The following is a 23,108-nucleotide window of genomic DNA, read 5'->3' on the forward strand; positions in this document are numbered from 1 at the left end:
CAGGACATGGAAGCAACCTAAGTGTCTATCGACAGATGAATGGATAAAGAAGATGTGGCACATATATACAATGGAATATTACTCAGCCATAAAAAGAAACGCAATTGAGTTATTTGTAGTGAGGTGAATGGACCTAGAGTCTGTCATACAGAGTGAAGTAAGTCAGAAAGAGAAAAACAAATACCGTGTGCTAACACATATATATGGAATCAAAAAAAAATGTCATGAAGAGCTTAGGGGTAGGACAGGACTAACACACCATTGTAAAGCAATTATACTCCAATAAAGATATTTAAAAAAATAAAAAATAAAAAAATAAATTCCTAGACTTCCCATGATACACCTGCAAGTGCTGACAAGCACAGTTCTAAGCAACAACTGCTTCTTTGAGAGCAGTGGTTCACAAGGAGGCCCAGAAGGCAGACCTCTGAGAACCTCAAGGAGAGGAGTTGGAAACCTAGGATTGTACTCCTTATGTGGACACAATGAATCATCACAGGGCAGATGACAAAGCTGAAACAGTGAGGAATTCCTGGCTTGTCACGATACATTGATTGCCCAAGTATGCTGAGGATGTCAGTATTTCTGAAGGAGGCATCACACTTCACTGACATGGGGAATTAACACTCTGAGCATAAAAACAGATTTTACACTGGTTTTCTTTTTATGTCTCAGTCTGAATACTGAAAATGATGCTTATTTTCAAGTACTTACTTTCAAGCACTTGTTGCCACATCTTTTCTAAAACTAGACTTTTGCTTTATCCCACTTTTTTTTTTCTGGAAAAAAAAAAATCTGTAGCTATCACTTCTTCAGTATCCCTAATTCATGCTCTAATCATTTCAAGATTAGCCTCCTGCACTATATGCATGGTATCTGCGCTCCTGAAACTTGTTTCCAGCCTTGAATGCTTTCCAGGTTAAAACCCTGATTTATACTTGGTTGTCCTCCAACATCTTAAAGTTCATCAAGTGCTAAGCTAAACTCATCAAGTTTGTGAACCCACATGTCTCCCCTTTGACTTTTTTCCTCTCCCCATTTTCATCATGTATTAGTCAATAAGGCATGCCCATCATTATCTCATCCTTCATTTGCATTCCTATAACTCTTCCTCAGATTCAGATTAGGTCATCCAGATTACAATGATAATACAACAGTGATCCAAAATTGTCAAACTGTTCCAAAGAATAATAGGATTCCTGGAACAAAGAGTTCCATGATCTTCATATTCCATACGACTTAGAGATTCACAAAGTATCTGAAAGGCTACAGTAAAGAAACATCTTATTAAGTTTGTTTAACCTGATGTTTGGGAAACCCAATATCTCCTAATTCATTTTACCATGGTAAGTTTTTCAAGGAACATCCAATAAAATCTCCCAGAGTCATGTTTGTAAAACATTCTTCTTCCCCATAGATTCAATCCTGCAGCCAATTTTCATAGTAGTTAATAGATATACAGCTCAGATGATTTCACTTCCCTGCTCAAAATTTTCAAACACTCTCGATTACCCATCAAACAAAGCTAAGCACCTCTATCTATCTGCAACCTACATGTTTAATCTGCTCTTTCATGACTTCATTCATCTCTGTAGTTGACCAGACGTCAAGCCTAGGATCTACTGTACTACAACCGCTCATCCTCAAACCAAATAAATGTGTTTCATGAAATAAATGTGTACCATCATTTAGCAATGAATCAACCTTTCACACAAAACTCTGGCACTATGAACAGCTCTTTAAAGACTTAACGGCTTCCTGATGCTCTGCAAACTTAAACCAAAGTCTACTTTGCTAAAGAAAAATATATTTACTTTCTTCTCTCCATGATTTGAAAAACTCTGCTGTAGATAAAGTTACCTGCATTGAATATTTTTAGCAAATTGAATTGTCATTATTGCATGGTTTTCCTGAAATAAAGGTGGTATGTGGTGCTTAGAATAATTGAGCCAGATGGGAAATTAGTAAGTAGATGTGGAATGATCATATTATCTGTGATCTTTTTTTTTTTTTTTGGCTGTACGCGGGCCTCCCACCGTCGCGGCCTCTCCCGTTGCGGAGCACAGGCTCCGGATGCGCAGGCTCAGCGGCCATGGCTCACGGGCCCAGCCGCTCCGCGGCATGTGGGATCCTCCCAGACCGGGGCGCGAACCCGTGTCCCCTGCATCGGCAGGCGGACTCTCAACCACCGCGCCACCCGGGAAGCCCTCTTCTTTTTTTCATGGCTCACGGGCCCAGCCACTCCGCGGCATGTGGGATCTTTCCGGACCGGGGCACGAACCCGTGTCCCCTGCATTGGCAGGCGGACTCTCAACCACTGCGCCACCAGGGAAGCCCTGTGATCACTTCTTAACCAGTGTCAAAACACATATTCTTATCCAATTTAAAAAAAGTAACATCTATTGAAAATACTTCTAAACCTTAAAAAATTTTAGGTTATAATTTTAACTGAAATGGTACTTACTGTTCAAGAAATACTTAGTTGCACATCTGCTTTGGGTCAAGCATTGGTACCAGGCAAAAAGCAGTCAACAAGTTGGACACAGTTGTTACCACAGTGTGTAGTTCTTACCAGGAGTTCCAGGCATGCTGGAATTATATCTCCCTCCAGCTACTATGCTATTTCTCTGAAAGCAAAAGTTCTACAAAAAGTTGTTCTTACTGTCCCTAAAATATCTCATCCTCTCCTGAGCCTACACCAATGAAGCTTTTACCTGCTGTTTCAAAAAAGTGTCAGGACCATCAATGACCTTAACACAGCTAATCGCAATGGTCAATTCCCAGACGAGGTCTTACCTCACCTGTTACCATTTCACACAGATAAGCCTTCCCAGCTTCTTAAAAGACTTCATTTTACTTGGCCTCTGATCACCACTGTCTGTTGCTTTTCCTCCCTGGCTGGTGCTTCCTCATCTTCTCAACCTTTAAGTGTTGTAATTACTCAGCAGAGCTGAGTCATCAAACGTCCCATCTTTCCATCCTCCAGATGGCTTTAAATACCATCTATACGTTGATAATTCCCGTATGTATGTCTCCATCCTGGACTCTTCCCTTGAGCTCCAGAGTTTTTTATACAGCTGGCAACTCAAACTCTTCATTCTAGCGTCTAACAGATATCTCAACACGTCCCAAATCGGTATTTCTCCTGGACGTAAAACCCCTCCCCCTACGCTCTTCTGTAGTCTTTCCAATCTCAGGCGAAACTTCATCTTTTCAGGTTCTCAGACCAAACACCTGATTCTTCAACAACTGCTTTGTTTCTCCTACACCTTATACTCAAACCTGCATCAAATCTTGCTGGCTACGTCTTCCAGGCGTGTCCAGAATCTGACCACTCTTTACTACCTTTCCTGTTACTACCCGGATCCCTACCAGCTTCTCTGATCGGGATTCTTTTATTTACTTCCCAACTAATCTAGCCCGTTCTAACTAAAAATCCCACCATCTGTGGCTTTAGTATCTTAGACTAAAAGCCAAAGTCCTCAAAATAGCAAGCGTCGGCCTCCTCCAGTCCGAGGGCGCGCTGGCCTACCTCCAGTGCTCGGCTGGGCTCCCGGAACGCGTCCAGGCCGCCGTGTTCCCCGAGGGCGGCCAGGTGGCCCTCAGCGGCCGCAGTCACCATATCCGACGGCGGGTTACCTACAGCTCCGTGGTGACTAGGCTGCCTGGGGCCCCCTGTCCCGACCGCCCCAGCAGCTCAGAAAGGAGCTGGGCGCAGACCTGCCGCCGTGGATGCGCTGCGGTGGCAGTCCCCAGGCTGAGGCAACTGAACTGCCCCTCAAACAGAGGGGGCACCATCTTCGGAACCCCGGACGGAAGCGAAACCCCTCTAGGGTGTTCGGGGGCCCACCAGCTGGGTGGAGGGCCAGGCCTGGCGTCCCGGGGAATCACCAAGACTCCCAGCCCCCAGCCTCGGGTTGCACTTCCTGGAGCGGCCTGGCGCCACCTCGTGGCTGCTCCCGGGGCTGCACCTTTAGGACTTGGCTTTCCTAGGACTGTCCACCCAGAACCCACACCCTGCGCCTTCCCCCTTGGCCCTGCCCATCCCAGAGATGACTGTAACAACTAAAATGACATCACTTGTCCAGAAAAAAAAACAAAACCCAAAGCCTCTTTGCCTTCATCTCTTTCTGCCCTTTCCCTTGTTGACTGTGCCCCAGGCACAGGGCTCATTGCTGTTCCTAAAATACTTTCAGAACATCATTGCCTCAAGGCCTTTACCCTTGCTGTTTCTTCTGTGCTACTTGTCCCCAGTTATCCTCAGGGAAAACTCCTTACTTACTTATACAGTAAGTCCCCTACATACAAACCTTCAAGTTGCGAACTTTCAAAGATGCAAATGTGCATTCGAACGTCCAATCAAGTAAGTTACTTCACGTGTCTAGGTTACATTGTCACGTGCGTGCATCCTCCACAAGTGGTTGTGCTTTTGTGTACTTTATTGTACAGTACTGTATAGAGTACAGTAGTACAGCATCTTTATTTCAAGCCCCGGATGTCCGGAAGCAAGCGTAAAAGCAGTGGTGATAGGTATTATAAACCTATTACAGAACTGTACTATATAGCCAATTGTGTTAGTTGGGTACCTGGCTAACTTTGTTGGACTTACGAACAAACTGGGCTTATGAACACACTCTTGGAACAGAACTCGTTCGTATGGAGGGGACTTACTGTATCTAATACATGAGGACTTCCCTGGATCCACCCCTACTTTCCTTGGCTCTCTCACCACCCCCCCGCAAACCTGCTTCATGTTTCTTCTGATTACTTAAAATTATAGAAGGTACTATGTACTTATTTGTCTTGTCGTCCTCCACCTCCACCCCACTACAATATAAGCTTCACAAGAGTTGAAATTATGTCTGTGTTCACTACATAGGACCTAGAACAGGAGTTGGGACATAGTAGGCACTCAAGAATTGAGTGAATAATTGGGTGAATTTACAAAAGGGCATTATAAGGTGCTATGGAAGCATAAAACAGAGGGAACTAAACTAGGCTCAGGGAACAGGAAAAGATTTTTTAAGGACTCTGAAACCCAAATGCTAAAAAGACAAGTAGGAATTTGCCAAGAAATGGGAGGAAGAGGAAGGGAAGAGGTCTCCCCACAAAGAGAACAACATTGCCAATATCCTGCCTTTGTTTATTCAACAAATATTTATTAAACATCTGCAATGTGCCAGGCTGTGTTCTAGGTATTTGGGACATAAGTAGTAAAGGGGAAAGCCTATACATAAATAATTTTTGGCATATGGTCAGTTAATAAAATTAAGAACATATTAAGATATATTTAAAATATTGGAAAATGGGAAGCCACTAAAGAGTTTAATGCAAGGAATGACATGATCAGATTAATATCTCAGAAAATCAAAACCAAACATAAGCCTTACCCCCAGTTCCTGGCTGTTTTGATACTTAACCAAGAAGAGCTTCCTATCAGGTTCCACAGTCATTTCTAATATAAGCCCTTAGTATCAGATAAAGTGAAAGTGGTGCTAATTATTTTCCTGTATGTGAATGCAAAACAAAAAAAGTCTTATAAATAGAAGTTTTCAAGTTTTTCAAAACTTTCTCATTGAGAAAGCCCCATCCTTGAGACTCAGGCACAGGGTCTTCCTGAGACCAAGGCTGGGCCAGGACAACAGAGAAGCTCCTTTGTCCCCCACCACCAGGCTAGTAAGTACCAAGAAAGGAGCAACAGTAGTCTACCCCTGGGGGAATGTAAGAGCAAAGAGCAAGAATCAGCTGGGACACGGGTGTACGAGGAAGACTGCAAGCTGAGGGTCAAGCAACTCAAATGGTTCAACTGGATGCAAATGTAAAAGCCATTCTCTCTTTTCTATTTCTTTAATGCTCTAAAAGCAGAGGTTGGCAAGCATTTTCTGCAAAGAGTCTGAGAGTAAATAGCTGAAGCTTTACAGACCAAATGGTCTCTGTCTCTGAAATTACTCACCTCTGCCACTGTAGTCTGAAAGTAGCCTGAAAGCAGCCATAGATAACATGTAAATTAATGAGCATGGCTATGTTCCAATAAAACTGTACTTATAAACATGGAAATTTGAATGTAATACAATTTTCATTGTATTAAAATATTTCATTGTCACAAAATATGTCTCTTTTTGAGTTTTCCAACCATTTAAAATAATGAAAAAAAACATTCTTAGCTCTCAGGCTGGATTTGGTTTGGGGGTTATAACTTGTGAGCCCTGGTTTAAAGCACAATTAGTAGCAATGAATTATGCATTTATAACATAGATATAACAATAGCACAAAAGACAAGAGGCAGCAGTTGGAAGTATATTATTTTAAGGAAGGCTGTGATAAGTTAAAGATACACACTGTCGACCCTAGCCAACACCCACCCCCACCACAATACAAACATTAAAAGAAAGACATAGCAAAATAAGCAAAGGCCTACATCAATATTAGATCAGTAAAGTATTGTTTGAATGTAAGACAAATGATTAGATACAGCTCCTTTACATTTGGAAAATGTGTAATTTACAAATAGAAAATTGCATCTCGAAAAATATACAGGAGAAACTGCTAAGAAAAAAATAATTAAATGTATTTAAATAATTCAATGTATTTGAAAATAATGGAGAACAATCCAAGAGAAGAGGCTCTGAAAACTTGTTAGTACATGTAAGACAAAGATTTCAAAACTCACACAGGGAAAAAAATGAAACTAAGCAGGAAATTAGGTATACCTTAATGTGTATCTGTGTACAACTTATCTTGCCTGTAGCTAATTTGTTCAACTACTTAGGACAGAGGATTGCTGAGGCTAAGATCATGTGATGATTGCTATACTGTCTTAGCTTAAATTGCTATAACAAAGTACCATAACCTAAGTGGCTTCAAAAACAGACCTTTATTTCTCACAGTTCTAGAGACTGGAAAGTTCAAGATCAAGGTGCCAGCAGATTCAGTTTCTGGTGAAAGTCCCTTCCCAGCTTGCAGCCATCTGCCTTCTGGATGTATACTCACAGGGGGAAGAGTGAGCTCTAGTCTCTTCTTATAAGGACACTAATCTCATCATGACCCCCACTCTCATGACCTCATCTAACCCTAATTACTGTCTAAAGCCTCCACCTCCAAATCACATTGGGGTTTAGGATTTCAACATATGAATGCGGAAGGGAGAGACAAAACATTCAGTCCACAGCATACACAATCTTAATACTTTGCTATTCAAAGTTATCATTTGGAAGCCAAACTGTCAATAATTGGACAATGTGTGTCATCAGAAGAAATGAGTGTCTACATGATCCAGAATACCTTATTTATCCAGAGGCATGTATCTGTCAAACTCAACTAACTAAAACAGGTCTGAGAAGCTGGAGTGATGCAGAATTTCCCTTTGAGGCATCCACATAAATATCTCATCATTCCGTTAGTAATACGCATTGTTGTCCTGCCTTACTTGTTTTATCTTCCACTGTTCTTTTACAAAAGCTCCATTTTCTAGAGAACATATACTATACCAGCGAAGGAAAGGAAATGAATCCTATATTTTCAGGTTAAAAATGGTTAAAAATTAACCATTAATTAATTTTCAGTTATCTGTAAGGTTCTGAGGCAGGAGATAGATGGGCTCCAGGCTAGACATTTACAACTGGCCTCTTCACACTTCCTGGGGTGAGAAGAAGATGGGCTCCAGGCCGGACTTTCATTACCAGCCCCCTGTTTACACTTCCTGAGGCAAGAGAAAAACGGGCTCCGGACTACATATTTAGGACCGGACTCCTCTCTATATTTCGAGATCTGCACTTCGATATAAGAAACAGCAACAGGAATAGGGTAGATAACTGGACATTGGACACTTTTATGGCTGGGACAGAGAGGGACTAAATGCCGTTGAAAGATCAGGAGGTCATACATGTCCCATCCTTAGGGCAAGGGAAACATTGCACATGCACAGAAAGGCTCCTTGGGGGTCAAAAAGGAGGGGGCACCACCCCATAATTTCTGATGCTAAGGCCGTCCCATAGGCCTCTGGGCTGTGATCCATCTTGGAAAAAAGTTGTGCACACATGTTGGGGAAAGTCCTAGGGCAGGTGTGGAAAAAGAAACCAGATAATTGGCCAAAGGTAAACAAAGACCCGGAAGAGCTGCCCTATATAGATGACTTAACCACCTCTTTCCTGCACTCCTCCTCATTAGGGAGGACGCCCACACCTTTCTCTCCGGGTGTGCATCTCTGCCTTGCTTCTATCTTAACTAAACAAACCGTTTCTCTGTGTGCTCTCCCACTTGTTGTGCTACGTCTCCAATAATAAACTTTGTACGTGTTTTTACAGTTTCTACCTCCATGAGAAATGTATTTTTCACTAGGGGCAAGAGCCAGGGGTGGTCTGGTGGCTAGGATTCCTGGTTTTCATCCAGGCTCCCCGGGTTCAATTCCTGGGCAGGGAATTCAGATCTTGCTTCCTGCTACCACTCACTGCTGCCTCTCCGAGATCAGTTTACTTAGATGGATCATCTCTCCCACATTTAATGCTAGGCAAATACAGCATGGCTTGGGCCGCTGAAACACATGTTAAAACCTCAAGGCATATATTTTAAAGATCATGGGTAAGCAGAGTGTGTTTATGCCCTTCAGGCCATTTAGAGCCAATCTTGAAGGAAAAAAAGAAGTCACAATTTTCTCTTCATGCCTGAAACTCAGGTTGTGCTGCACTTGTCTCACTTAACAGCAAAGACTGTACAGAAAGGGACTTGGGGCCCTATTATCACTTTTTCAACTCCCTCTGTGAGCCTGTCAAAATTCCAAGTATATGAAGAAGTTTTATCTGCGCATGACGGATCACTGAAAGATAATCTAAATGTCACAGTCATAATCTCTTGGTTCACCGGCACAGCATGGAAGGAAGGAACAGAATCTTACTAGACTTTCTTATAATTCCATATTTGGGTATTTTGATCTTTTGCACCAAGAAAGTAATAAACATGATTAATAATAAGCACAACCATTTTATTAAACACCTGCTATTTTCAAATAATTGTGCTAGACTTTAAAAATACATCACTTAAATTAGTCTTTACCAGCATTAGTATATACCCCTTTAATAAGCATTGAATAAAATTCTTTCCTTTTTGTCTGAACAACATACTCTCCTGGTGGTGCCTCCCACCAGTCTGTCTGTTCTTTGAAGCCTTTGCAAGCACCTCCGTGTTTGCCATCCCTTACAAGTCCAAGTCCCTCAAGTCTTGTTACAGACCCTGTTACAGACCTATGTACTTGCTCTCCACAGTGTAGCATAGTGATTAAACTCAAGGTCTCAATATAAACCAGACTGGGTTCCAATTCCTTTATTTAGCCTCTTTCTGCCTCAATTCCCACATCTTCAAAATACTAATAGCATGTGCCTCAGAGGTCTGTTTTCAGGACTAATTGAAATGAAATATGAAAAACTGAGCACAATGCCTGGCATGTAGTAAATGCTCAATATGTGTGAGCTGTTACTATAATACTCAAACTATGTTATCATAAATTATGTTTCATGTCTGTCTTCCCTGGACAGCACGCTCTACCCCTAGCCTTTGACTCGGTACCTGGCACATGGTAGATTCTCATTCTCTTTTCCTTGCAAGGCTGAGGAAGAACCTTAGCCTTGCAAGCCTATGTAACCATAGCCTGTAGCCTATGTATCACCACATAAAGTGGGTGTCATTATTCCTATATTAAGAATGAAAGAAATAGAATGTGGAGAGAGTAAGCAGTATTCTAAGCTTCCACAGATAGTAAGTGGCAGAACTGCAATTCAAATCCGTATCTGTCTAAATCCAAAGCCTGTGCACTTTTCACTGGGAAAAACACATGCCCGGGGGAGAAGGGGTGGGGAATAACCAATCAGTGATGAGCACTTACTAGGGACTTGGCAGCGTTCCAAGCACTTGCATATGTTTTCTTAGTTAATTTTTACAGTAATCTTAAGAGATAGAAACTATTATTATTTTCAGTTTTATAGACGAAAAGTAAAGGACAGAGAGAAGATATTAACAGGCCAAGGTTACAGAGCTAAGGAAGAGGCAGGCATAGATAGGATTTGAACCCAGATGTCTGGATCCAGCGCTCAAACCCCTGACTGGCATGTGTATGCCTCTCTCAGCATCATGTGATGCTTCACAATTAAACAGCACTAAACAAGAGTCAAAAAGTCACTCTTGGTTATATTTTCCCCAGTCCACTGTGCAGTACACTTTTGATATCTGCACATAAATAAAATAAAATAAAAACCCTGAACATCTACATAAACTCTAGTCCCTGTCCTTAACAATTACCGAATCATAAAGTCCATCTGTAACAACTTTTCCAATTTGTCATTCAAGTTTTGCCTGTACTTTTGCAGTAATCTGGTAATGGAATGTTCACAAATTCCCGGAAGGCACTCATTCTAATTTTGAACAGAATAAATGTGGGGAATTTTTTTCTTGAATAAAAAAAATCTGTCATCTTGTATCCTTTGCTAGCTCACCTAGTTTTACCCCCTGACGCTATGCAGTATTTGAAGAAAACAACACTAATTTATTCAGCACACATTTGAGCACTTGTCTTTCAGGCACTGTGATAGGCAATGGGTACACAAAGATGAATATAAATAACTTATGTTGTTACGGTGACAGCAGTGTAAAAGAAAAAATTCTATATTGTGTGGTAAGTGCTCTAGTACAATTATGAAAATTAATGTTATAGAAGCATCAAGAAAGAAGGGATTTAGGGAAAGAGTGAGCTGGCAAATTAGGTATTTATACAGGAACTTTTTGCTTTGACCCCCAGGCATCTCCAAATGCTTCCTGCTTCTACAGCATACCAAACTAAACACGGTCTCTGCCGCTTAGTATAGCTTGAAGGCAACAAACAGTATCTGTCCTTACCTCCTGGCAGTAGGGTGGGAGTACAGTTGACTCTCCATATCCGGGGGTTCCGCATCCACAGATTCAACTAATTGCAGATGGATGGTTGCTTGAATCTGCGGGTGCAGAACCAATGGCTGACTGTACCACACCTTTTTATGTAAGGGACTTGAGCTTCCTCTGATTTTGTTATCAGCAGGGAGTCCTGGAACCAATATCCGGCGGATATCGAAGGATGTCTTCCTTGACTTTGAGGACTCAGGGAAGAAATAATTATCATTGTTGAGTGGTGCCCATGCGTCAGGCCTGTTCTAAGTATCTTGCACGTATTAACTCGTTTAAGGTTCGTTGACCTTATGAAGTCACTGCTATTTTTATCATTTCCCATTTCACAGACAAGAAAACTGAGATTCAAAACAGTCTAGTAACACTGGAAGTTACAGAGTTAGTAAATAGAAAAGCTAGGATTCAAACTCAGGCAGGCTGGCTCTGGGGTGCATTTTTTAAAAAAATTAATTAATTTATTTTTGGCTGCGTTGGGTCTTCGTTGCAGCGCGCAGGCTTTCTGTAGTTGCAGTGAACGGGGGCTGCTCTTCATTGCGGTGTGCGGGCTTCTCATTGCTGTGGCTTCTCTTGTTGCGGAACGTGGGCTCTAGGCGCGTGGGCTTCAGTAGTTGTGGCACACGGGCTCAGTAGTTGTGGTGCACGGGCTTAGTTGCTCTGCGGCATGTGGGATCTTCCCGGACCAGGGCTCGAACCCGTGTCCCCTGCATTGGCAGGCGGATTCTTAACCACTGTGCCACCAGGGAAGTCCTGGGGTGCATGTTTTAAGTGACATACTAAACCAAACCTGTCTCGACCCAGGACTGAATCATGATGGCCTGACTGAAGTACAGGGCCTGCCTGAGGTTTTAGAGGGGGTTGAGCGGAGTCCAGTGGGGCAGTATTCACTGGGCAGTAGAACCAAGAGCAAAGAATAGACAGCGCTGGCTCCCTTTTCCTGGTGAATGAATGAATGAAGAATACATTCATTTTCATTAAATTTTATCTCTTTTACTGTAACCTGTCCAAGCTAGTTATAATTTCATTTATTTATTTTAAAGATTTTGGCAAACAACTTTTATTGAAAAACATTACATTCTTGTTACACTTTTTAAAATATCTAAATTTGTGAGCTTACCTGGCTATTAGACATTATATATATTTTTGACTTTGAATTGTTGCTATTGTTTCACGGGTTTTTCTCTATTCAGTACGGGAAATTGATTTGGTACCAGTGAATGATAGATATGATCTTTAAACTTTCTTTATAGATTTGTTATATATATATTTTTTAATTGAAGTATAGTTAATTTACAATGTGTTCGTTTCTGGTGTACAGCAAAGTGATTCAGTTATATCATATTCTTTTCCATATTCTTTTCTATTATAGTTTATTACAGTATATTGAATATAGCTCCCTTTGCTATACAGTAGGTCATTGTTGTTTATTCTATATATAGTAGTTTGTGTCTGCTAATCCCAAACTCCAAGCTAGTTATAATTTTAGAATACTGATTTGGTTGGCTAAATTAGTTGCCATTCTTCTTAGCTCTATGTCACTTATAAAAAATCTTCTATGGCACTCACCCAAAATATTGGTAACAATGTTGAATAGGACAGAGAACCAAATCGCCTTGGAACAGTGTTTCAACCACTAGAAATCCAACAGTGCAAACATCCACTTCACATACCTCACACTTTCCACAGTGCTTCTATGAAAGTTGTGCTGTCATGAGTATATAGTATTGCTATGGCACACACCTGAAATTTGAAAAAACCTATTCTTGGTGATTCCAAGAATAGGGATCTGTGGGATCACCACTTTCTTTTTTAAGTGCCAATATCACATTCTTCTATTAATATGCCTTAGATTTTTCTGCCAGGAGGCAACAACAAGTAGATTGGTCTGTAGTTTCCCCAAACATCTTTAACACCTTTTTGGAAGCCAGGATATTTGTTCATCAGCAATTAGTGCTCTTTGACAACTTTCCTCAAAAATCACTTTCAGCATTCTCTCACCCATATTTCCAAATTCAATACCATTAAATAGACCCAGCTATGATTTGATGGAGTTTTTTTCCCCATCTAACTCGGGGGTTTAAATCTTATTGCCATTCTATGATTCCCATTATTCTATCCTTTTTCCTTTTTTGGTGAAAGATGATTCTTTGATAGAAAAAAAAAAAAAAACAGAGCTCATACTGAAATATCATTAACTATCACCACAGTAGGCAAGTAAACAAAAATAGCATAACCAGTTGGACTTGGAATAGCTACTGTGTTTCTAGAGGAAATTACCACCAGTTTAAACTAGAAGCCCTTGTTTTCTGTCCAAGTCAGATACTATCTGAGTATAATTTCAATATACGTTTCAATTCAACCCAACTTTTTTCAAGTAGTCTTTGGGTATATTTACTTTTACTTTTGATAGACAAGTCTTCAAATTCAGCTAGCACATCACTTAGTAAAAGTCAGTCATGGAGCAAAAAAAAAAAAAAAAACCTCTTTATCACTTAGACCAGAAGTAAAGCATTGATTTAATCTACATGACTTTTAAGGTTGTGTTTACATTTGCCAACCCAGAGTGATTTCAAATTAAATCGATTCTAACTTGTTTGTCAGGACAAAGCTCTATTATTAGTCCATTTGTGGTTAAAAGGAAAAAAAAAAGTAAGGCAGTATAGCTTATGTTTGTGTGTTGGTGGGGGGGCAGATTCTGCTAAGCCCTCCTCCATTTTTGACTTTTTTTTTTTTACCCTTTTCAGTTGTACTCTGGCATTAACTTGCCTGGTTCAATTAACAAGTTAAGATGGCAGGTGGAGGCAAACACTGGAAGTAGGGCTACAAGTATAAGTATCAACACCAGCACCTCACATCCTTTCTTGGCCCTGGAGAGCATTCCACTTTTAGGTCTGCTACACACACACAAAGCAAAGTGACAAAGTAAGGTAGCCACTGCTTTTACATTATTATAGGTTGGAAGGCTTTTATTTTTTAGCATTACGAATGACTCCATGACAGCTAGATCAACTAAGTTAATTTCATTCATTCATTTATTCAATTGATCAATCAGTCAATATTAAGAGTGTGTTGAGCTCTGTGTAAACAAATCCAGCAGAGTCTCTGACCTGATGAAGACTGTATCTTAATAGATGTCAGAACTAAGTAAAGAACTCTCTCCAAGAGGTATTGGCTTTGCACCTATAATAGCATCCTTAAAACCCAATATACCTATCTTCGCATTTGATACTCCTCTCTAAATGTTCTCTTTTCCCTATTAAATAGCTTAGCCCTAGCTGTGATCCTGAAAAAGCACCCCAAAAGGAAAAGCATTACTTTCTTAAATGACCAGAGCACACCAAATACATCTCAGAGCTTGGATGGTTGACACACCAAACTAGAAGGTATTCACCAGATTTCTGTTTCTTTTCCTGGAAGTTCAATCATTAATTTTTCAATTTCAATTTTAAAACTGTGTATAAAACTCTCATTAAATGGAAAATACCTTTTTCAAAAACTAAGGCTTTTTAGAAATTTGGTTCCTTCTCTTTGTAACTTATCATTATCAAACAAAAAGAAAAGGTGAATATGACACGATTCTGACTCCTGGAAAATATTTTGTAACTGTAGTGCAAAAAGAAACTCAAATATTGATGTGCAAAAAAAATTCAATAAAAATATATGTTTTTAAATGTTTAGTGACGCTTATGGAAAAAATGAGAAAGAAAGCAAATACTTAATGTTTGTAGACTAAAACATTTCTGGATGCTGATGTAAAAAGGCTTTAGGACAAGAGCATAAAACAGTCAGCCCCTCTCTCTTTCCTCCCCATCACATTCATCAGGGAATACAACTTTAATTAATTTATTTATTTTTGCTGTGTCGGGTCTTCGTTTCTGTGCGAGGGCTTTCTCTAGTTGTGGCAAAAGACCCCGAATAACCAAAGCAATCTTGAGAACGAAAAATGGAGCTGGAGGAATCAGGCTCCCTGACTTCCGATTATACTACAAGGTTACAGTAATCAAGACAGTATGGTACTGGCACAAAAACAGAAATATAGATCAATGGAACAGGGTAGAAAGCCCAGAGATAAACCCACACACATATGGTCACCTTATCTTTGATAAAGGAGGGAAGGATATACAGTGGAGAAAAGACAGCCTCTTCAATAAGTGGTGCTGGGAAAACTGGACAGCTACATGTAAGAGTATGAAATTAGAACACTCCCTAATACCATACACAAAAATAAACTCAAAATGGGTTAAAGATCTAAATGTAAGTCCAGACACTATCAAACTCTTAGAGGAAAACATAGGCAGAACACTCTATGACATAAATCACAGCAAGATCCTTTTTGACCCATCTCCTAGAGAAATGGAAATAAAAACAAAAATAAACAAATGGGACCTAATGAAACTTAAAAGCTTTTGCACAGCAAAGGATACCATAAACAAGACCAAAAGACAACCCTCAGAATGGGAGAAAATATTTGCAAATGAAGCAACTGACAAAGGATTAATCTCCAAAATTTACAAGTAGCTCATGCAGCTCCATATCGAATAAACAAACAACCCAATCCAAAAATGGGCAGAAGAACTAAATAGACATTTCTCCAAAGAAGATATACAGATCGCCAACAAACACATGAAAGAATGCTCAATGTCATTAATCATTAGAGAAATGCAAATCAAAACTACAATGAGATATCATCTCACACCGGTCAGATTGGCCATCATCAAAAACTCTAGAAACAATAAATGCTGGAGAGGGTGTGGAAAAGGGAACCCTCTTGCACTGTTGGTGGGAATGTAAATTGATACAGCCACTCTGGAGAACAGTATGGAGGTTCCTTAAAAAACTAAACATAGAACTACCATACGACCCAGCAATCCCACTACTGGGCATATACCCTGAGAAAACCATAATTCAAAAAGAGTCATGTACCAAAATGTTCATTGCAGCTCTATTTACAATAGCCAAGACGTGGAAGCAACCTAAGTGTCCATCGACAGATGAATGGATAAAGAAGATGTGGCACAAAGGTCATGAAGAACCTGGGGTAGCCATAAAAAGAAATGAAACTGAGTTATTTGTAATGAGGTGGATAGACCTGGAGTCTGTCATACAGAGTGAAGTAAGTCAGAAGGAGAAAAACAAATACCGTATGCTAACACATATATATGGAATCTAAGAAAAAAAAATGTCATGAAGAGATTAGTGGTAGGACAGGAATAAAACACAGACCTACTAGAGCATGGACTTGAGGACATGGGGAGGGGGAAGGGTAAGCTGTGACGAAGTGAGAGAGTGGCAGGGACATATATGCACTACCAAATGTAAATTAGATAGCTAGTGGGAAGCTGCCGCATAGCACAGGGAGATCACCTCTGTGCTTTGTGACCACGAGAGGGGTGGGATAGGGAGGGTGGGAGGGAGGGAGACGCAAGAGGGAAGAGATATGGGAACATATGTATATGTATAACTGATTCACTTTGTTGTAAAGCAGAAAGTAACATACCATTGTAAAGCAATTATACTCCACTAAAGATGTTAAAAAAATAAAACAACATAAAGACTAGCTTAATTTTTACTTTCCTTCTTCCTTAATCTCTCCTCATGCTAAAAAATCAATAAATAAATAATGAAGAGAGAAGAGGAAAGCCTCTTTGGACTATGAACAAAAGCAATTTTCAGGCAAATACAGATTTTATAAAAACTGGTGAATACAGCTGATTAGAAAAACTATAGGCTGCCCAAGTCTTGAATTGGGAAATACATAAAGTAATAAGCTCCACTTGCCTTGAAAAGGGAAAAGGGAAGAGAGAAAACTTTTAATGTATCACAAATTCTATGAAAAGTGTGGTACTCATGGGATTTCCATTTGCATTCAACTTTTGCACTCATGTTTTTTTTCATAAGGTTGAAATCCACAAAATAAAAGCTCTTGGTTTTCTATTAGAATTTTCAAAGGACAAAAGTTTTAATTTTTTTTAAAGGGAAAACACATCAAAATTTGTTTAATCAATATTTCAGATTACAACTTATTTTAGAATTCAAGAAATCAAGATTTACATTTACACTTTTGCAATGTATCCAAGTTGAATTTAACTCAGAAAAGTTCAGTGGCTGTGACACCAGCATTTTATTTTATATAGATGCCTAAATGCAGATAGTAAACTATTGATCATGTTATAAGCAAAGTCTCAAATATTTAAAATTACACAATTTCTTTTTTTTGAAAATAAATTATTTTATTTTTGGCTGTGTTGGGTCTTCATTGCTGTGTGTGGGCTTTCTCTGGTTGCGGTGAGCGGGGGCTACTCTTCATTGCGGTGCACAGGCTTCTCATTGCAGTGGCTTCTCTTATTGTGGAGCTCTAGGCGCGTGGGCTTCAGTAGTTGTGGCACGAGAGCTCAGTAGTTGTGGCACACAGGCTCTAGAGCCCAGGCTCAGTAGTTGTGGCGCACGAGCTTAATTGCTCCACGGCATGTGGGATCTTCCTGGACCAGGGCTCGAACCCGTGTCCCCTGCATTGGCAGGCGGATTCTTAACCACTGAGCCACCAGGGAAGCCCCTAAAATTACACAATTTCAATTACTCATAGAAATTATTTTAATTATCCATTTTTCTCCAGGAATTGATTTTGTCAGTCTTCTTTATAAGTCATGTAAAGACTTCCTTATAAGTCATGATTTTTTAAAAGCCATTCTGCTTAAAATCAGGGCAAAAAGATAAGCAGATGTCACACTTTGGAGAATTCCATTGTATTATCTTTTCTGACCTTGAGATGGAAAGTGAAGGAGAGTTGGAGCTACTGGACTGAAGGAAAGTGCCTAAAGCCATGCAGTTTTTAATATAGTGAAGTATTCCTATGTTCTTCGTTATAATGGCATTAAGTATCATGGATTGCACACTGCTTTGTTCCCTTGATTTTAGCTGAAGGTCATTCCTGGTTGTAGAGATTAAAATCTGGGCAAAGGTGTAGGGAAGAATTGCACTGAATATTTTAAATTCTGGAAGAGATGATTCCACACTAATCTCCTTATCAGCATCTTCTCTTTGCCACAAGGGTAAATTACAGCTACTACTTTCTACATCACAGTCTAATATAAAATATTACACTGAAAATGAATATATCTCATATTATGACCACTTGGGTTCAACATGTAGATCTATGCATAGTGACATGTAAATTACAATGCTCAAGATATTTTTGGGGCTTCCCTGGTGGTGCAGTGGTTGAGAATCCGCCTGCCAATGCAGGCGAAACAGGTTCGAGCCCTGGTCCAGGAAGATCCCACATGCCACGGAGCAACTAAGCCAGTGCGCCACAACTACTGAGCCTACACTCTAGAGCCCATGAGCCACCACTACTGAAGCCCACGAGCCACAACTACTGAAGCCCACGTGCCTAGAGCCCGTGCTCCTCCATAAGAGAAGCCACCGCAATGAGAAGCCCGCACACTGCAAAGAAGAGTAGCCCCCACTTGCCACAACTAGAGAAAAGCCCACACGCAGCAATGAAGACCCAATGCATCCAAAAATTAATGAATTAATTAATTTTTAAAAAAAGGTATCTGTGAAAATCTAATTATAATATATAGTGTTTTAGTCTAGCAGTAAGAAGCAAAAAGTTGAGATTTTCTTGGTATACTTATAACCAAATATCTACCCCAGATGCATACTTAGAGTGTTGTTATTTCTTGGTAATTTTTCTTTTCAATCATTTGCTTGGTTATGGAGGTATTAATGGGATGGTAGCCAAGCTTTACATGTGCAACTGCTTTTTCGTGTATTCTTCCCTCTATCCATAATGCTTTTCCTAAGAATCTTATTAATACACCAGAACTCAGATTAAATTTTACTTTCTCAGTGAGCCTTCTTCGACCAACACCATCTAAATAGGTCCTTCCCCATTATTCCCTATCCTCCTGTCATGTTTATTGTTTTCAGAGCACTTCATATTTTCAACTAATCTAAAGTCCTAATTATAACATATCATCTGGCCCGTGGCCACCAATTCACAAATCCCATTTTTTGCCACTCTTTGCTGTGCTCACATTTTCACACTGACTTTCTTGATGCTCCCAGGATACACACGTGAGGCCCTTCTCCAGAGCACATTCTTCCAGATAGCCGCAAAGTTTGCTTCCTCACTTTCATCAGGTCTCTTCTCCAATGTCACCAACTTGGAGGAAAGGGTCTTCCTTGACTATCATGTTTCAAACAGCAGCCCATCACTCACTTTGATTCAGTCTTACTTTTTCTCACTAGCACTTATAGTTGTATACCTATGTGTTCAGTGTGCGGTTATCTCATTAGTATGTAAACTCCATTAGGCTTTGTCTACTTTGTTCATTAGGACCACTATATTGCTTAAAACAATGCTTGCCATAAGGCTGACACGCAATAATTTGTTGAATGAATGAATGAATTCCTAACTTATTATGTTTTCCCCACTAGACTCTTAAGGACCATAAAAGCAGAAACTGTCTCTGGCATTCCTGTAGCATCTCGTATATAGCAGGCGATAAATGAATATTTATTGAAAGAATGAATGGTTTGAATGAGTGTGTGTGTGTGTGTGTGTGTGTGTGTGTGTGTGTGTGTGTGTAATTTCTTTCCCTCCTTAAGCTCTAATTACCATGAAGACTATGTGGTAGTCTGGTTAGCTCACCAGTATATAGCAATCCCACAGTAGGGTCTGACTTGCTGTAGGCACTAAATAAGCAATCCTAAGGACTGGGACCAGCGTGAACAGGAACCTGCTGTGACCACAGCCACCCATAAGCCCCCACAGAGTTAATCTGAGGTCTTAATGGCAGATGGAAAAGAGTTTAGGATATACACAGAGCAGTGAAAACCTGAAGCCACCCTGTTTGCCCTTTCAGGGGCCAGGCTGGTTCTGGCAAAGGCTTGCTTCCCAGACGAGACCCAGGAAACTAGTGCAGACTTCTGAGCTTCTTACTTTCAGATAATATCTTTTGAATTCTGGGAGGGATCAATCTTAATTTCAAGCCAAAACTTTGATTTGTTTGCTTAAAACCTCTGCCCTGAAGATTCCAGATGAATCTGTTGATAATGCCAAAGGGCATCAAACAAGAAAAATTAGATTTTAGTACAAAATCTCCCACTAACTAGTAGAGTAACCTTGAAAACATCTCTTATTGCTTCTTTCATGTTTTTCATTTGAAAAATGAAGATGCTAGAAAAGAGCCAGCAGAATACATACGGATTACGTATTGGGGTTTGCTTGATGAGATGCCCTTAGGAGGCTTTATGCAGTGTCTTCTTTCCTTTTTTCCTGTGCTCACCTGCCACAGTCCCCCTTGGTTAATAATCACAGATAAGTGAGCTATGGTTGCTGATGGAAATCTGTCAAGTGCATGGGGGAAAAGAAAGTTTAAGAACCACTGGCCTATGTTCTCCCTGCCATTCTTTCCAGGGTCAAAATGTTGTGAATCTATGAGCTGTACCTCTGCTCACTATGAAACCCTTATATTTTAACGGCGGCGCTTAAGTTGTTACAATCCTTAGTTCCCTTACACTAATTTACATTAATTTTTTTTTTTTTCGGTATGCGGGCCTCTCACTGTTGTGGCCTCTCCCATTGCGGAGCACAGGCTCCGGACGCGCAGGCTCAGCGGCCATGGCTCACGGGCCCAGCCGCTCCGCGGCATGTGGGATCTTCCCGGACTGGGGCACGAGCCCGTGTCCCCTGCATCGGCAGGCGGATTCTCAACCACTGCGCCACCAGGGAAGCCCTTACATTAATTTTTGATCTTCTACTGTGATCAGGGACTATGGCAGGCACTGAGAATACAAAGATGAATTTGGAAATGGTCTCTTCCCTCAAGGAGTTCCGTTCAATGAGGAGACAGATGCAACAGAGTTTGAGAAATGGTTTGATGAGGCCAAAGTAGTGGGTGACCTCAGAGCACGTCAAAGGACACCTGGAAGAGGTGGGAGAGGAAGTGATCTGCAAAATCTTCCAGTAGGTGACCAGAAACTGAGTTCTAATTTTAATTCATTGAATTCTAGACTGTTAAAGCTGCACAGTGGCAGAATCATTTAATCCAAACTCCTTATGTGCCATAGAGGAAAACTGATGCCCAAAGAGGCTAACCAACTACTCCAAAGTGAGTATCAGAGTTACAGCTAGGAGCCAGATAAGTATTATTGGGCTCTCTCTTTTAAGAGATTTTTATTTTTTGTGGGAAAATTTTTATCAGTTTATTTCATCAATTTAATGATGTAATTAATCAGTTAATTATGTTAATAATGTATAGGGGAAATTACTAATATGTATTGACTTCATGCACAGTAATGATGCCAGTAACCCACAATCTGTAAATTACAGACCTCGCAGTGAGCTGCTGGTGAATTTATTCAGATACATTCACTGTCTCACCCACCCTTGCCTCTTGAGCTACTTATTCCATGAACCTAATCACAACTGGGAAGGACAGGTACAGTCTGGCTGTGAACAAGAACAAAGAATAGAACTTAGTCTGATTGCATTTCCTCTCCACAACTGATCCAGGCATTTAAAGTAAGACCCCACCAAAGTGAAATGTTTTTAGTAGTAGTAGTATATAAAATTCCTCAGGTATGCAATTTTCTTGGAGTTTGTTTGCTTGTTCGTTTTCTCTCCTAACGTAGTTGTTTTACTTGGGATGTTTAAAGACTATGATTTAGGAATGGGACAATATAAGATCTCATTACATTAAAACAGAAATACTTGGGAAATCCATAATTTCTAATAGCTTGCCATCTGTTTGGTTTTTAGAGGCAATGGATTTATCCTGCTTAGGGCAGATGATGATCCTGGGGAGAAATCATGGATTATGCAATGGATTTCTGACCTTTTTAACTACTGTTATTAACTTACTAGCTTGCAAACCAACATTTCCCAACATAAAATCAATTATTTTTTTATCTTTCAACTCCTACCCCAAGTAAGGTTGCTATGGGCACCACATAACATCCGCTCTGGCGCCAACAGATTACGTTAAAGTCACCCACAATCTCTCCAAATTAAAAACCTCACTAAGTTTGCCCTGGCTTTTTCACTGTACTCGCAGCAGGATGCTCTTTTGCCTTGCCCCACAGTCCAGTTTAATTCGCTAGAAAGAATATTTTTAGAGGCACATCGGACTAAGTCATTTTCATCTGAGCACACCATCTCCAAATGGCCGCCCACGGTCCTAAATCTTGCCGCTGCGGACCAGGACGAGCAGGTGTCCTCCGCTGCAGAGTCGTGAGACTCAGAGCATTCATAACTGGACGTCGGAAGCCAGAAAGGAAACTCGAACACGCAAAGGACAGGTATAACCCCGCACGGATGCACCGGAGAGGCCGAGATCTCAGCGGAGGTTTCCATCCGTAGGCTTGGGGAGGGCCTGAGAAGGAAGCAAACATTGCTTCCCCAGTCAAGTCGGAGAGCAGGACGCACAGGGTCGGGGGTCAGAAGTTGAATTTCAACCCAGCCTGCGCTGCGTCCCAGCGCCTTCCGCAGCCCGGGCACCGCAGTGGCACAGGGCTGGGAGAGGACGAGGCTGGCTGGGGCAGGAGAAACTTGAGTTGCCACTGCCGGAGAGCCGCCGGCGGCGGGGGCAGACGCGACCCCTGGCGCCTTCAGAGCGCGAAGCCCGGGAGAGCAGGGCACGGCTGCCCGCGGTCCGCGTTGCCCTTTCGGCCGAGGGCAGCTCCCCGCCGCGGCAGCCCAGCCGCCGTGCGCCCCGGCACAGGTCACACGGGGTACGCCTTGTCCGCCCCCGGGCGCCTGCCCGGGCACCCGCAGCCTGACCGACCCTCGCCCCACGGCGCGGGGACAAACTTCCTTCCTCCCAGGCCCCCGGCAGCGTAGGCTGGCAAGCGGCTCACTCGCCAGGCTTCCCCGGTCTCCGGCTGCAGGCGCCCTCGCCCGGCACGGCAAGCTTCCTCCCTGCCCCTCACCAACCCCGAGCCCCGGGCAGGCGCCGAGCGGTCCCCTCGCCTCCGCTCCAACAAAGCCGGCGGCCCGGAGGCGATCCGGCGAGGGGCCGGGAGTGGCGGCCGGGGGCGCCAGAGCCCGGCGAAGGCACCCTTGTGACGGGCGAGTGAGGCGTGAAGGGGGCAGCGGGGACGTGGCGGGCAGAGAAAAGGGGAAGAAAGTATCCTGCTCTCAGCGCGAAAGCCTTCTTCGTTCCTCCTCGCGGCCCTGC

The 23,108-nt window shown here is 41.6% G+C and overlaps 1 protein-coding gene across 10 annotated transcripts in view; it reads right to left on the minus strand.

The window, feature by feature from the left end:
* The window catches only part of LIN7A (lin-7 homolog A, crumbs cell polarity complex component), a 238,617-nt gene that overhangs the window by 106,142 nt on the left and 109,367 nt on the right, over positions 1–23,108 (minus strand). The gene's annotated exons all lie outside the window — the stretch shown is intronic.

The sequence above is a fragment of the Physeter macrocephalus genome, chromosome 6 (assembly GCF_002837175.3).
Source record: "Physeter macrocephalus isolate SW-GA chromosome 6, ASM283717v5, whole genome shotgun sequence".
Lineage (NCBI taxonomy): Eukaryota > Metazoa > Chordata > Mammalia > Artiodactyla > Physeteridae > Physeter > Physeter macrocephalus.